The sequence below is a fragment of the Macaca nemestrina genome, chromosome 12 (genome assembly GCF_043159975.1).
Source record: "Macaca nemestrina isolate mMacNem1 chromosome 12, mMacNem.hap1, whole genome shotgun sequence".
In the NCBI taxonomy this organism is placed as follows: Eukaryota; Metazoa; Chordata; class Mammalia; order Primates; family Cercopithecidae; genus Macaca; species Macaca nemestrina.
In genome coordinates, this window is record NC_092136.1 from 7469772 (window position 1) to 7484589 (window position 14818).

General features: G+C 50.0%; 1 protein-coding gene and 1 non-coding gene across 6 annotated transcripts in view; one reads left to right on the forward strand and one right to left on the reverse strand.

The window, feature by feature from the left end:
- The window catches only part of LOC105469659 (pyruvate carboxylase), a 110392-nt gene that overhangs the window by 29948 nt on the left and 65626 nt on the right, over nucleotides 1–14818 (forward strand). The gene's annotated exons all lie outside the window — the stretch shown is intronic.
- LOC112424593 (U7 small nuclear RNA) lies at nucleotides 4637–4698 on the reverse strand. Its single transcript, XR_003015383.1, has one exon. It is a non-coding gene; the product is annotated as a U7 small nuclear RNA (small nuclear RNA).

The window sequence follows — 14818 nt, forward strand, 5'->3', positions numbered from 1 at the left end:
ATCATGTCTATCTTGTTTGCAAATAAGAAAGAATAATAGGCCAGGCGCAGTGGCTCACAAGGCCTGTAATCCTATCACTTTGGGAGACCAAGACGGGTGGATTGCTTGAGCTGAGGAGTTCAAGTCCAGCCTGGGCAACATGGTGAAACCCTGACACATGCTAATTTTTTGTCTCTATGAAAAATTAGCCAGGCATTGTGGTGTGCACCAGTAGTCTCAGCTACTCAGGAGGCTGAGGTAGGAATATCACTTGAATCTGGAAAGAGGAGATTACAATGAGCTGAGATGGTGCCAAAAAAAAAAGAAGGAAGAATAGTGTGCCATTTGTTCTGCTAAGTCAGCATCCTTGATTTCTAACTTTTTTCCTTTTTTTTAAATTGAGGTGTGCACTATCATGCCCAGCTAATTTTTTATTTTTGGTAGAGATGGAGTCTTGCTATGCTACCCAGGCTGGTCTTGATCTCCTGGCTTCAAGTGATCCTGCTATCTTAGCCACACAAAGCATTGGGATTACAGTTGTGAGTCACCATGCCTGGCTCAACTTACTTTCTTTTTTTTTCTTTTCTTTTCTTTTTTTTTTTTTTTTTTTTTGAGACAGAGTCTTGCTTTGTCACCCAGGCTGGAGCACAGTGGTGCAATCTCAGCTCACTGCAGCCTCTGCCTCCCGGGTTCAAGTGATTCTTGTGTCTCAGCCTCCCAAGAAGCTGGGATTACAGGTGTGTGCCATCACACCTGGCTAATTTTTGTATTTTAGTAGAGACATGATTTTGCCATGTTGGCCAGGCTTGTCTCGAACTCTTGGCCTCAAGTGATCCCCTGGCCCTAGCCTCCCAAAGTGCTGGGATTATAGGTGTGAGCCACTGTGCTTGGCCACTTTTTTTCTTTTTCTTTTTTTTTTTTTGCCTTGAGGTCTTCTGACATTTTGAAGCTGTGTGCTTTTCTGTGACCTTTTAAACCCTATGTATTGGCTGGGCGTGGTAGCTCACATCTGTAATCCCAGCACTTTGGGAGGCCAAGGTGGGCAGATCACCTGAGGTCAGGTGTTTGAGACCAGCCTGGCCAACATGGTGAAACCCCATCTCTACTAAAAATACAAAAATTAGTTGAGTGTGGTAGTGCACCTGCACACGTGTAATCCCAGCTACTCGGGTGACTGAAGCGGGAGAATCACTTGCATCTGGGAGGCGGAGGTTGCAGTGAGCCAAGATCGCGCCACTACTGCGCTCCAGCCTGGGCGACAGAGCGAAACTCTGTCTCAAAAACAAAAACAACAAAAACAAACGCAAATTCTGTGTATTCCATAGCTGTTTTGTAAGGAAGGAATGAACTGATGGGTCTCTTTTCCTTTTCCCCGTTTTCGTGCGGTGGAGCTGTGCCTAGCCTGACCTCTTACCCCACATTACTGTCTGTTCACCTTTCCCTGCTGCGCCGTCATTGCTCAGCACGCCTCAAGATGGGATGTGGTAGCAGTGGTGGGCCGTTCTCTGTTGATGAAGCTACTGTTATTGACTATGCCTTGCTTTTTTCTTTGAAGTCATTTTTCTAGGAACAAGGATGGTCTCATACCTTTGCCTCCCTGTCTGAAACCCTTGTTTTAGCTAACAGCAAGCTTGGACAAGACGGTTCATCAGAGTCAGGGTTAAAGCCTAGGAAATGAAGTGAAACTAATGAGCCTTGCCAGTGATGCAGAAGCCTTGTCTTCTCCAGCTGTCTATGGCTCTGGGCTTCTTTGTGGATGGTAAACAACTTGTGTCTGTGTTGCTGGTAGCCACATAGGGATCTGGGCCAGAGATAGAAATGAAAGAGTGGAGGAAGACCAGGTACTTACCCATGGAGTTGTGGATGCACCTCTGGAAGTGCTAGCTAGGCTCATTGCTTTTTTTTTTTTTTTTTCAAGACAGAGTCTTGGTCTTTCAATCTCAGCTCACTACAAGCAACCTCCGCCTCCTGGGTTCAAGCAATTCTCCTGCTTCAGCCTTCCGAGTAGCTGGGATTACAGGCGTGCACCACCACGTCCAGCTAATTTTGTATTTTTTAGTAGAGATGGGATTTCGCCATGTTGGCCAGGCTGGTCTCAAACTCCTGACCTCAAGTGATTCACCCACCCCGGCCTCCCAAAGTGCTGGGATTACAGGTCTGAGCCACCGCGCCCGGCCTAGGCTCATTGCTTTTCCCAGCCAATGCTGATGACTGAAAGACTGTTTTAATCTTAGAATGGTGCAGTTATTTATTGAATGAAAGTACATCTGTAGCTGTCTCCTCATCCTTCTTGTCATTATTCTGCTTAGATTTCCAGCCCCATACTCTCCTTTCTGATTTAAGACTCTCCGAAACCCCTTTACTTCTTCAGTAAATCTATTCTGGGATTGTAGGTGCTGGTTGGGCTGTACGGAGACAAAGGGACCCCTGACCTCATTCACAAGCACGGGGGAATTGTCACGAGGAAGATGGGGTGAGGGAGAGAACCCCTCGTGAGTGATATGAGAGGTGGGCAGCTTTCTCTTTGTAGAGCCTTGACAGTCGGATTCTCAGGGACAGTTTCAAAGTATGGGGAAAACGAGATTAGGATTCTTGGGTGGTTTTGGATCTGCTGTTTGGTTTTTCCTCATCTAGAACTAAATTTATATAAAAGAATACAATGGTAGAATAATCACGGCAACTAAGTTTGTTCTGCTCTCCTGGGGCCTCTTCATGTATTATCCCTACTTACTACAACAGCTCTGGAGGTAAAGATGTTACCTTGAAGACACTGAGGCTCCAAGGGGTGAGCTGCTTGTCCAGGGTCATCTAGCTCAGGAGTGGCCGAGCTCAGATCCAGGCTCCTACCTGCCACCCCACCACCCATGCCCCTGCCTTCCCCTGCACCAGAACAAAGCCACCAGCCCCAGACGGCCGCGTGTTTGTGCTTTTATTTCCCTGAATGGCTCTGGGTTTTTGCTTTGTCATTTCTGTGCTTATGTCCTTTGCAGAGTCTTTGGCTTCCTTTTATTTTTCCTACCCCAGCAGCATCTGACGCGACGCCTGGGGTCTGGGAGGAAGCAGGGTTCTTTGCTTAGACATCTTGGTTTTCATCTGTTTTACAAAATTATCCTTGGCCTCTGTTCTCTTTTTCCTTGTATTTCCTCCCTGAAATACTGCGTCTTTAAGGCTATCGTGAAGAGAAAGATAATCCTGCCCAAGGGTTTGAAGGAATGTCAAGGAGAAGTGTTTTTAGCACGCAGCTGGGTTTTTAGTGGGGTTGTTTCCATGGCCTGCGTTGCCCTAGTGAAAGTGGTTTGTCTTCCTCACAACACCGAGGGATTCGGTGCACAAATGGATGCAGTCAGGTGGCCGCTGAGCCAAGGGCCAAGTAAGGCATTTCGTCCTCAGCCACATTGCCCTTGTCTCACGCCTGTATTTCTTTTCTTTTCTTTTTTTTTTTTTTTGAGACGGAGTCTCGCTCCGCCACCCAGGCTGGAGTCTCGGCTCACTGCAAACTCTGCCTCCTGGGTTCAAGTAATTCTCCTGTCTCAGCCTCTTGAGTAGCTGAGACTACAGGCACCTGTCACCGCGCCTGGCTGATTTTTGTATTTTTAATAGAGATGGGGTTTCACCTTGTTGGTCAGGCTGGTCTCAAACTCCTGACCTCAGGTGATCCAGCTGCCTCGGCCTCCCAAAGTGTTGGGATTATAGGCATGAGCCACCACGCCTGGCCTCATGCCCGTATTTCTATGTCCTGAACATGTTACATTTGCATCCAGGCCCAGCTCTGTTCCCTGTGGAGGTTGGAGTTCTGATACCCCACAGAAGGAAGGAGCCAAGGCAGGGAGGCTGCTTGGAGGAGGGTGTGGCGAAGACAAAGAAATGACCTTGCGATTCTTAGGGTTGCTGGGAAGCTGTTGCTTCTAGGTTGGCTTTCTGTCCTTTCTGATGCTCCAAACAGGTCCCCAGGGTACAGGCCTTCCCGGGGCTCCCACTTTCTTCAGTGTTAGGTCCATGTCCATTTTCCTGTCCCCCTCCACTTGTCCCTACTTTATTATCATCTGAGATCTGGGGCTTCTTTCCAAAGCCGAATTTAAATTTAAGGCTTTCCTAACAGTTTCAGCTGTTAGGCAGGGGCTTGTGGCAGGAAAAAGAAGAGAGAGATTTCTATTGCCCATAGGAGGGTGACGGGGTGCTGGGTGAACACTCATCAGAAGTTCCCTGCCGACGAGTAGCCTGGCACCTTTCTGCAGGGTGTCTTCTGAGCCAGCTGGATTCATCGTGTTGGCCTGTGGAGTCTGAGAACACCATCTCTCTCGTCTTTCCCCTCCTCCCCTCCTCTGTGCCCCAGCAAGAGGCGTGGTATACTCTGGGTCCTCCCTCATTACTTACACAGCCTTCTCTCTGTGTTTGATTACCAGCATGAGCCAGCCTCATTCTGAGTCCATTCATTCATTTATTCATTCAACAACCGTTTAGTGCGAGGCACCATGGTAACCTACATTTCAAGGCTGTAACTGCTATTAGCAAGCCATTTGCAGAAGTTTGGGTCACTGATGTGCCTTTGACCTGATGCCCGTTTTCTAAACCCAGGCATTCCTCTTGAGTGATACAGCATCTCTGTGCCTCTTCTCCAAGAATTATGGCTTAGGTTTTTGGTTTTTTTTGTTTTCAATGGGGCTTTCTGGCAAAGACCTGAAAGCCTGCTAGACAAATTCAAAAACAGCTGTAACACTAAGGCCTAAGTTTCAGTTCTGACTTCATGCAAAGAGGATGCCTGAACCAAGCCCCTTACTACCAGGCCTCATTCTTTTCTCAGTGAGTTAGATCCCTCTCCCCTCACTTGTTATCTGTTTGCTGTTCCTAGCACAGATCTTCAACTCTGGTGTATTCACTGCCTCTGGCTGGAGCCCATTTGACTGTTGTCACCACCCTGTCCCCCTGCCCCTCCTCGCCAGCCAATGGCTTCTCATTTCTTCCCAGCTTGTCAAGGTCCTAGAGCTCTCAGAGACACAGGCCCCACCCAGGGCTCTGCAAAAATATTCTTACGGGTGTGAGCGAAGGGATTTTTTTTTTTTTTTTTTTTTTTTGAGACAGTCTCACTCTGTTGCTCAGGCTGGAGTACAGTGGCTCGATCTCGGCTCATTGCAACTTCTGCCTCCCGGGTTCAAGTGATTCTCATGCCTCGGCCTCCCGAGTAGCTGGGATTACAGGCATGTGCCACCACGCCTGGCTAATTTTTGTATTTTTAGTAGAGACAGGGTTTCATCATGTTGGCCAGGCTGGTCTGGAACTCCTGGCCTCAAGTGATCCACCCGCCTTGGCCTCCCAAAGTGCTGGGATTACAGGCATGAGCCACTGCACCTGGCCTGAAGAGAGAATTTGAAAATCTAAATTTTTTTCCATGCATTTCACCTTTTGAGCCTAACCCAGACAGCTTGAGATAGTCCACCTGGGCCCATAGTCCCAGGATTGTGTGAGTCTTCAGGGACTCTCCAGAAATGCTCTTGTTAATATGGGTGCTGGAAACTTAACAGGACTTGCTTTAATTCCTCTCTGAGCTGCCCTAGTAGAGGAACTGCTGGGTAGATGAAATCTTCCAGGGAGAAGTTCTGAATGCTGCTGCTCCTCCTCCTGGGCCTTCTTCACTGGGCTGGGGCTCTGCTTTCTCTTTTTTTTTTTTTTTTTTTTTTTGAGACGGAGTCTCGCTTTGTCGCCCAGGCTGTAGTGCAGTGGCCGGATCTCAGCTCACTGCAAGCTCCGCCTCCCGGGTTTACACCATTCTCCTGCCTCAGCCTCCCGAGTAGCTGGGACTACAGGCGCCCGCCACCTCGCCCGGCTAGTTTTTTTTTGTATTTTTTGGTAGAGATGGGGTTTCACCGGGTTAGCCAGGATGGTCTCGATCTCCTGACCTCGTGATCCGCCCGTCTCGGCCTCCCAAAGTGCTGGGATTACAGGCTTGAGCCACCGCGCCCGGCCCGGGGCTCTGCTTTCAGGCCAGAGTGAGAAGGCTATTTGGAGGTCACACGTGTTCAGCGTGGCTTAGGGGGTGAGGAAGCCTTTTATTTATTCTTCTGCCTCTTATCTCCCTACTTATCTCTATACCCACACCCCTAAAAAGAGAATGGCAGAAGTAGATTTTGTTGGGCTGGGCATGGTGGCGCACATCTGTAATCCTAGCACTTTAGGAGACTGAGGTGGGCGGATGACTTGAGGTCAGGAGTTCGAGACCATCCTGGCCAACGTGGTGAAACCCCGTCTCTACAAAAATACAAAAAATTAGCTCGGCTTGGTCGTTCATTTATGTGATCCTAGCTGCTCAGGAGGCTGAGGCACAAGAATCTCTTGAACCCAGGAGGTGGAGGCTGCAGCCAGCCGAGATCGCACCACTGCACTCCAGCCTGGGCAACAGAGCAAGACTGTTTAAAAAAAACGAAAAAATGTAGATTTTATGTATGTTTTTTGACATAAGATCTCACTCTGTTGCCCAGGCTGGTCTTACTCCTGGGCTCAAGCAGTCCTCCTACCTCGGCCTCCCAAAGTGCTGGTGTTATTGGCATGAGCCAGCACGCGCAGCCTAGAAGTAGAATGTTAATTGCAGAGTTGGTTCTAGTGGACTCAAAACATTATAGTTTGTGAACCTCCCTTCTATAGGACTTGGGAATGGAAAGAGGAATTTTAATTGCCTTGCATATGAATTTTTCTTTAATGCAAAATTCTTTAAGAAGAGGAAAAAGGGTTTTATTTGCTGTTTCTGTCACCACCTAGAGGGCTCACAGGCTGCTGTGGGGGAAGGGACTTGGGCATTTGACTAAAGATTTTGCAGTTGATGGTGGGTGCTCTATCGGGTATGTGCTAACTTAGGGGAAAGCTAACCAGCTTCCAGTTTGTCCCCTTCGTGCAGCAGGAGGTCCTCATGGACCATCTCAGGCTCTAGGCTGCCCACCAACGTCTTTCCCTGCAGCTCACCCTGGGGTATGAGTGCCATAATCCTAGAAGGCTGAGGCTGGGCTCAGGTGCCTCTTACCCTCAGGTAACCCAAGTTCAGATCAAATAAATTTCTCCGTTATTATACAAAATGCCAAGGGTTTTCCAGACCCTTTCCTCTTGTCAGTAACTGTCATGTCCACCAGAGCAGTGGACAGGCATCATGTAGGTGTTAGATATTCTGAAGCTTTTTTTTTTTTTTTTTTTTTGAGACGGAGTCTTGCTCTGTTGCCCAGGCTAGAGTGCAGTGGCACGATCTCGGCTCGCTGCAAACTCTGCCTCCCGGGTTCACGTCATTCTCCTGCCTCAGCCTCCTGAGTAGCTGGGACTACAGGCACCCGCCACCACACCTGGCTAATTTTTTGTAATTTTAGTAGAGACAGGGTTTCACTATGTTAGCCAGGATGGTCTCGATCTCCTGACCTCGTGGTCTGCCTGCCTCGGCCTCCCAAAGTGCTGGGATTACAGGCGTGAGCCACCGCGCCCGGCCCATTCTAAAGCTTAAATCTAGCTAAGGCAACACACATACACAAAACAAGCTTGAGGACAGCATCCAAAGCAACAAACGCAGCCTACAGAATAGCATCAGTCCTCCTGGCTTGGTTTTAGTTTCCTTGGAGCTTAGTTCTTGAATTTCAGACCTCTTAGCTTGTCAATTCTTTATGCTCTTGAACTCCATCCTAGGTAGGAAAAGGTGAAGGGTGATCTCTGGAAACCTACGCCAATTTGCATAGACCCTTCTGATAAGTAGAGTGCTTTAATATACATTTCTAAGTGGGGACCAGGTGCAGTGGCTCACACTTTGGGCCCCCAGCACTTTGGGAGGCCAAGGCAGATGGATCACTTTGGGAGGCCAAGAGTTCGAGACCAGCCTTGCCAACACAATGAAACCCCATCTCTACTAAAAATACAAAAATTAGCCAGGTGTGATGGCACACCCCTGTAATCCCAGCTATTCAGGAGGCTGAGGCAGGAGAATCCCTTGAACCTGTGAGGCAGAGCTTGCAGTGAGCTGAGATTATACCACTCACTCCAGCCTGGGTGAGAGAGCAAGACTCTGTCTCAAAAGAGAAAAACAAAAACATTTCTGCGTGGGGTGAGGGCTCTTGGTTTGTAGATGATTTGCTCAGGGTCATGATGAACTAGGGCTGGAATCTAGGTTTTCTGCTCCCAAATCTTTTTTTTTTTTTTTTTTGAGACAGAGTCTTGCTCTGCCGCCCAGGCTGGAGTGCAGTGGCACGATCTCAGCTCACTGCAAGCTCCACCTCCCGGGTTCACACCATTCTCCTGCCTCAGCCTCCTGAGTAGCTGGGACTACAGGTACCCACCACCACGCCCGGCTAATTTTTTGTATTTTTAGTAGAGACGGGATTTCACTGTGTTAGCCAAGATGGTCTCGATCTCCTGACCTTGTGATCCACCTGCTTCGTCCTCCTGAAGTGCTGGGATTACAGGAGTGAGCCACCGCGCCTGGCCTTTCTGCTCCCAAATTTTGTGTACTTTCTGCAGTGTCATGCTTTTCTCCCTTCCAGGTTTATTGGTTCCCTATATTTACCCAGTACCTTCGTGGATCACTGCTCTGTTAGCCTTTGGGGAGACTAAGGTGACTAAGCCGTGGTCTCAGGACTGGCAGCTCCTAAGAACTCAGGGCCCCCAGAAATTGAAGTGAGTAACTTGCTGCCTGTAAGCCCAGTGCTCTGCTTAGACGGTGAGGTCCTCCTTAACCCTGTTCAGAGTACGAACTGCACATACAAAACTGCTTGGCAGGTCAGGCATGGTGGTTCATGCCTGTAATCCCAGCACTGTGGGGGGCCAAAGTTGGAGGATTACCTGTACCCAGGAGGTGAAGACCCGCCTGGCAACACAGTAAGAACTCATCTCTACAAAATAATAATAATAGTAAAACTGCTTGGCAACGAGCAGGACAGGCGTGCTGTCTACAGCTGTGGGCCTGACCTGACCTACGCTAAGGGGAAGACCACAGGGGCTGGGCCAAGTGTGGTGAGTGAGAGCTGGGGAAGACACGTGGCCCTGCACAGAGGGCATTTGTTCCTCTGAGCCCCTCGGGCAATAGGTGAGTTCCAGCAGAAGCAGTGGCTGAAAGAAACGCAGTTGGTGTGTTTGTTTTGGAGGGTAAGGAGGAGGAAGGACCAAAGCAGAGGGAGCAGAGGCTGTAAAGAGCGTTGTAGGAAAGACTGAGACTATGGGAGGGGTAGTTAGTACTGATCTCAAAGTGCTGAAAGAGGCAGTGGCTGTTGCCTGTAAAGGACGAAGAAAGAAGGGAGACAGAACCAAATCTGGGGCCTCAGAGGACTGGGACCAGGCTTCCCCCAGCAGTGTGTGCTTGTCAGGGCCAGGATTTTTTGCCTGACTGCCTTCTCTGTTATGTTAGCGTGAGACTTTAGGATAAATCGAGGAAGTCTCTGAACCTGGCATGCCACCTCTGAGGCCTGTCGTCCCTCCCCTGGTAGCTCCCCCTGAGGGCAGGGCCCTGGTACAGCCCTCCATGGAGGGAGCAGAATCACCGCTGGAGCCCTTGCTACGTGCAGGATCACAGGCACGGAGTGGTCCGCAGCTGGCCCTCAGCTCCGGGGGCTGCCGTGTGGTTTAGGGAGACTTGCCTTTGCTCTATAACTGTTTACCGAGCAGGACGCGTGCTCCATGCTGGAGACACAGCAGGGAGAAGGCCCCAGCCATCTCCTGTCATCAGGGGGGACTGGCAGAAGGCCATTCCCTGTTTGATTGCAGCTGTGATCACTGCTGCACAGGCAGTGGGTAATGTGAGCGCCCTAACCCTGCTGGCCCATCAGGGGAAGCCGGCCTCCTACTGTGGTTATCTGCCGCCCGCAGCAGGCAGCGCCTGGCTATGGAGCTTGGCAGAACATGGGGAACCTTAGGCAGGTTTCAGAGATCCACCATGCTCTCTCTCTGAAATGGAGTGGAGGGCGGGAGGAGCTTATGGCAGCAGCACCCTCCCTGCCTCCCTGGCTGGAGCCTGGTTGCTGGAGCTGTCTGTTTACCTTGTGAGCCCTCCCCATTGGCGCACCCTAGGACCCTGCTGACACTAGGGTTTGTTTTTTTTTTTGAGACAGGGTCTTGCTCTGTCACCCAGGCTGGAGTGCAGTGGCACCATCATAGCTCACTGCAGCTTCGAACTCCCCCAGGCTCAAGTGACTTTCCCACCTCAGCCCCTGGAGTAGCTGGGATCATAGGCACGCACCACCACACCCGGCTAATTTTTTATTTTTTCTAGACGTGGCGTCTCGCTGTGTTGCCCAGGCTGGTCTTGAACTCCTGGACTCAAGCCATCCTCCCACTTTGGCCTCCCTGAGTGCTAGGATTACAGGTGTGAGCCACCACAACCTGCCTGGCACTACTACTAAACAGTCCCTGGTAGTGTAATTGGAGGCGATGGCAGAAATGCCTCGAGGGGACAGGGCCTGTTTGGAGTTGAATTAAATGCCTCCTTGCCTGGCAGTGAATTATCATTTTGTAGATTATCTGTGTTCTTTACTCATATTTTTTGAGCATTTACTATGGGCCAGACTCAGTCTTTCCCTCAAAGGGATCCCAGCAAAGTCTGTCTGTCTTTTTTTTTTTTTGAGACAGAGTTTCACCCTTGTTGCCTGGGCTGGGGTGCAATGGCGCCATCTCGGCTCACTGCAAACTCTGCCTCCCAGGTTCAAGCGATTCTCCTGCCTCAGCATCCCTAGTAGCTGGCATTACAGGTACCCACCACCACGCCCAGGTAATTTTTGTATTTTTAGTAGAGACGGGGTTTCACCATATTGGCCAGACTGGTCATGAACTCCTGACCTCAGGTGATCTGCCCACCTCGGCCTCCCAAAAGTGCTGGGATTACAGACGTGAGCCACCACACCCAGCTGCAAAGCTTTCTTTTTTCCTGGCTTCTTACCTGTTGACCTTACAGAGAGAGATTGGGCAGGAATATGGTGTAAAAATCAAAACAGACCACCCTGTTTTATCCAGTAGGGAGAAAGAGAAAGACCTGCTGACTGACCGAAGTGTCTGGATTGCCCAGGTAGCTTGATAACCCCAGAGAGGCGGAAATGAGACGTACCTTGGCTTTCAGTTCCTAGATTTCTTTTTTGAGGGCAATGTTCTTAATCCTTCAAACCCATCTTTGTGGCTGTGTGTCCTCAGGTCAGTACCAGCCTTAGGCCTGGGCACATGTGGCCCCTGTTCAGACTCTACACCTGAGGGGTACCTTCCTCCAAATTTTCCAGGTCCTCCTCCAGTGCCTGGGGCCTGCTGGGCCCCCCAGTACCATTCTGACCGGGTGTTGCAAACCCACCCTGGGATCCTTTGGGGTACTCTCCATCCCTCTACCTTGCACAGGGACAACACCTGTTCTGTGGAGTTGTCCTGGGGCCCAGTTCCAGGAGATGGCTGCAGCCCCTCCCCTTCCCTCCCCTCCCCTCCCTTCCCTTCCCTTCCCGACGGAGTCTCTCTTGTTGCCCAGGCTGAAGTGCAGCGGCGCGACCTCGGCTCACTGCAACCTCCGCCTCCCGGATTCAAGAGATTCTCCTGCCTCAGCCTCCCGAGTATCTGGGATTACAGGCCCGCCCGGCTAATTTTTGTATTTTTTTTAGTAGAGATGTTGGTCAGGCTGGTCTCAAACTCCTGACCTCGTGTTCCACCCACCTTGGCCTCCCAAAGTGCTGGGATTACAAGTGTGAGCCACTGTGCCCAGCCTGAAGTATTTCTTTAGTGGGAATCGTGAGATTGGGCTGCCAGAATGGTGCCGATGCACTAATTTTGAGTGACTCAAGTTTTTATATAGATGGGTCCCCAAAATGTATTTGTCTGGGGCCCCATGCATCCTAGAGTCAACCCTGCCCAGGGGCCACCCATTGGGCCCTCTAGCTCAGCTTAGCAGCTCTGGGCCCGAACCAGAAAAGAGCATAAGGGCCTATTGTGTGTCCCTGGGGCCTGAATGTCACTTTGTTTTCTGCCTTTGGTGCCACAGGCCAAGCGGCTTTACTACTGCTGCTGCGGTTCTAACATTCTCCTCTCCAATGAGAAATTCGTTCCCACCCGGATTGCACGTTGTTTTACTGAATATCCTGTGAGGACTGGGCTTTGAGCCAACCTGGGGTCTTGTGTGGGTTGCTGGGTGGGGGCTTACAACTGCGGTGATGAGAGAAGGAGCCTTCCCTACCCAGTGACCTCAGCTGTGGCAGGAGGAAGCCCTTCGTTAATGCTGAACTAGGGGGCTAATTGGCAGGAAGGGAGTGTGGTGGGAATTGCTGGGAGACCCCTCCCCACCCCAGGGTGAACTGAGGCTGGGGGCAGCTGGACAGAGGCAGGAGCTGATAGTATTTGCCGTCCTCTTCCCTTCCTGCTTCTTGCCCTCCTTCCTCAACTATCCCCATTCCCTCTTGGCCCACTCTAGTGGGGAAGCAGGAAAAGGATCCCATGAATCAAAGCTGCCTATTTTGTGTTGAGGTCAAAGGAATGGAAAGGGTGGAGAGGAAACCAGCGGAGAGCAGGTTGTTAGATTTGGAAGTTCCCACAGGAAGTGGCTGCTCAGCTGAACTCTACCTTTTACGGCTGTCAGTCACTCAGCGCTGAGGTCAGCCCTCCCACCTACTCAGTGCAGAAATCACGCCGCTTACCTCCCTGCCTCTTCTTGTGTCCCAAGGTGAAAAAGGTTGTTTGTTTTATTCCAAAATTGGCATTACCTTCTCCCAGGCCAGCAGGGAGTGTCTTCCTAGACTGGTGGTTCTCAAAGTGAGGTCCCCAGGCCCCTGCAGCTCCTCAAGACCATTCCAGGGGGGTCTGTGAGTCAAAAGGATTTCCATAATAATACCAAGAGGTTCTTTGCCTTTTCCTGTGTGTTGACATTGGCACCAATGGTGCAAAGGCAGTGGTGGGCAAAACTGTTGGGACATCTAGGACTGCGATGGGGATTGTAGGTCAGTGTGGGGAGTATTCCCATCTTAGCAACATGCAGTCTCTGACCCGTGAACATGTGGTATCTTTCCTTTCCTTTCGGTTTCTAATTTCTTTTGAGGGCCTTTTACAGTTTTCAGTGTATAAGGTTTGCTCTTCTCTTCTCTTCTTTTCTCTTCCTCTTCTCTTCTTTTTTTTTTTTTTTTGATGGAGTCTCACTGTATTGCCCAGGCTGGAGTGCAGTGGCATGATCTTGGCTCACCACAACCTCCGCCTCCCAGGTTCAAGTGATTCTCATGCCTCAGCCTCCCAAGTAGCTGGGATTACAGGCATGTGCCCGGCCTAAGGTTTGCATTTCTTTCGTTAAATTTATTCCTGAGTTTGTATTCTTTTCAATGCTTGTCCTTCTATTAATTTAACTTTATGTTGTTTAATCTCTTCCTCTTTATGCCTTCCTTCTTAACTAGACTGAAGACAGGGATGTGTCTTATTTATTGTTATTTTTTTTAAAGAGAGAAGCTCTGGGCCGGGCATGGTGGCTCACGCCTGTAATCTCAGCACTCTGGGAGGCCGAGGTGGGTAGATCACTTGAGGTCAGGAGTTCGAGACCAGCCTGGCCAACATGGTGAAACCCTGTCTCCACTAAAAATACAAAAAATTAGCTAGGCATTGTGGTGGATGCCTATAATTCTAGCTACTTGGGAAACTGAGGCAGGAGAATGTCTTGAACCCAGGAAGTGAAGGTTGCAGTGAGCCGAGATCGTGCCATTGTACTCCAGCCTGGGCAACAAGAGTGAAACTCCATCTCAAAAAAAAAAAAAAAGAGAGAGACAAGCTCTGGCTGTGTTGCCCAGGCTGTAGTACGGTGACTGTTTACAAGTGTGATCATAACTCACTACAGCCTCGAACTCCTGCCTTAGCGTCCAGAGTAGCTGGGACCACAGGCATCTGCCATTGCACCTGTGTTATGATTTTTTCTTTTTTTTGTCCAAGCTGCTCCTGTGAAGGAGGCTGGTAATTATTATCCCTGTCTAGTGGGGGAGGAAACTGAATCCCAGGATGGCGGGATGACTTGCCTCTTGGCACAGCACTGGTAACAGTAGCAGAGATAGGGCCATGACTGTCTGATTCACAGCTCGCAGCTCCTTCTAGTCACCATCCTACAAGGGACTGACATTCTGTTCTTAGCCTCCCTGGGCTTGTGTCTAGGTCTCTTCCTGTCTTATATTGAGGCCCTAGGGCATGATGGAAGAGAGAAGGACTAAGGCTATTATCACAAGGGCTGACCATTGGGGTCATTTTTTGGGACATCTCTACTGTGCTAGACTCTCTTAGGTATTTCAAAACTACGTTACCTCATTGGGTTCTCATAGCAGCTCCACAAGATGACTCAGATCATTCTGCATTTTATAGATCAGGAAACTAAAGTTCAGAAGGTGACGTAAATTCCCAAGTTGAAGAGTGACTTAAGTGTTGGAGTTGCAGTTAAACACAGTTCCCAGAGCTCAAACTGCAGTGCTGGGAGAGGAGAACAGTGGGTTTATGTGACTTGTGTGGAGGAGGAAGGACACCGGGCATTCTGCGGCACTGTAAGACTGTCAACACCAGGGTTGGGTTGGATCAGTCCAGAGCCTTTGCTCTCTGGCCTGGAGCCGATATCACAAAGTAGTTGGTTTTTTGCATTTTGTTTGTTTGTTTGTTTGTTTGTTTGTTTTGAGACAGAGTCTTGCTCTGTTGCCCAGGCTGGAGTGCACTGGCGCGATCTTGGCTCACTGCAAGCTCCGCCTCCCGGGTTCACGCCATTCTCCTGCCTCAGCCTCCTGAGTAGCTGGGACTACAGGCGCCCGCCACCTCGCCCGGCTTTGTATTTTTAGTAAAGACAGGGTTTCACCGAGTTAGCCAGGATGGTCTCGATCTCCTGACCTCGTGATCCGCCCGCCTCGGCCTCCCAAAG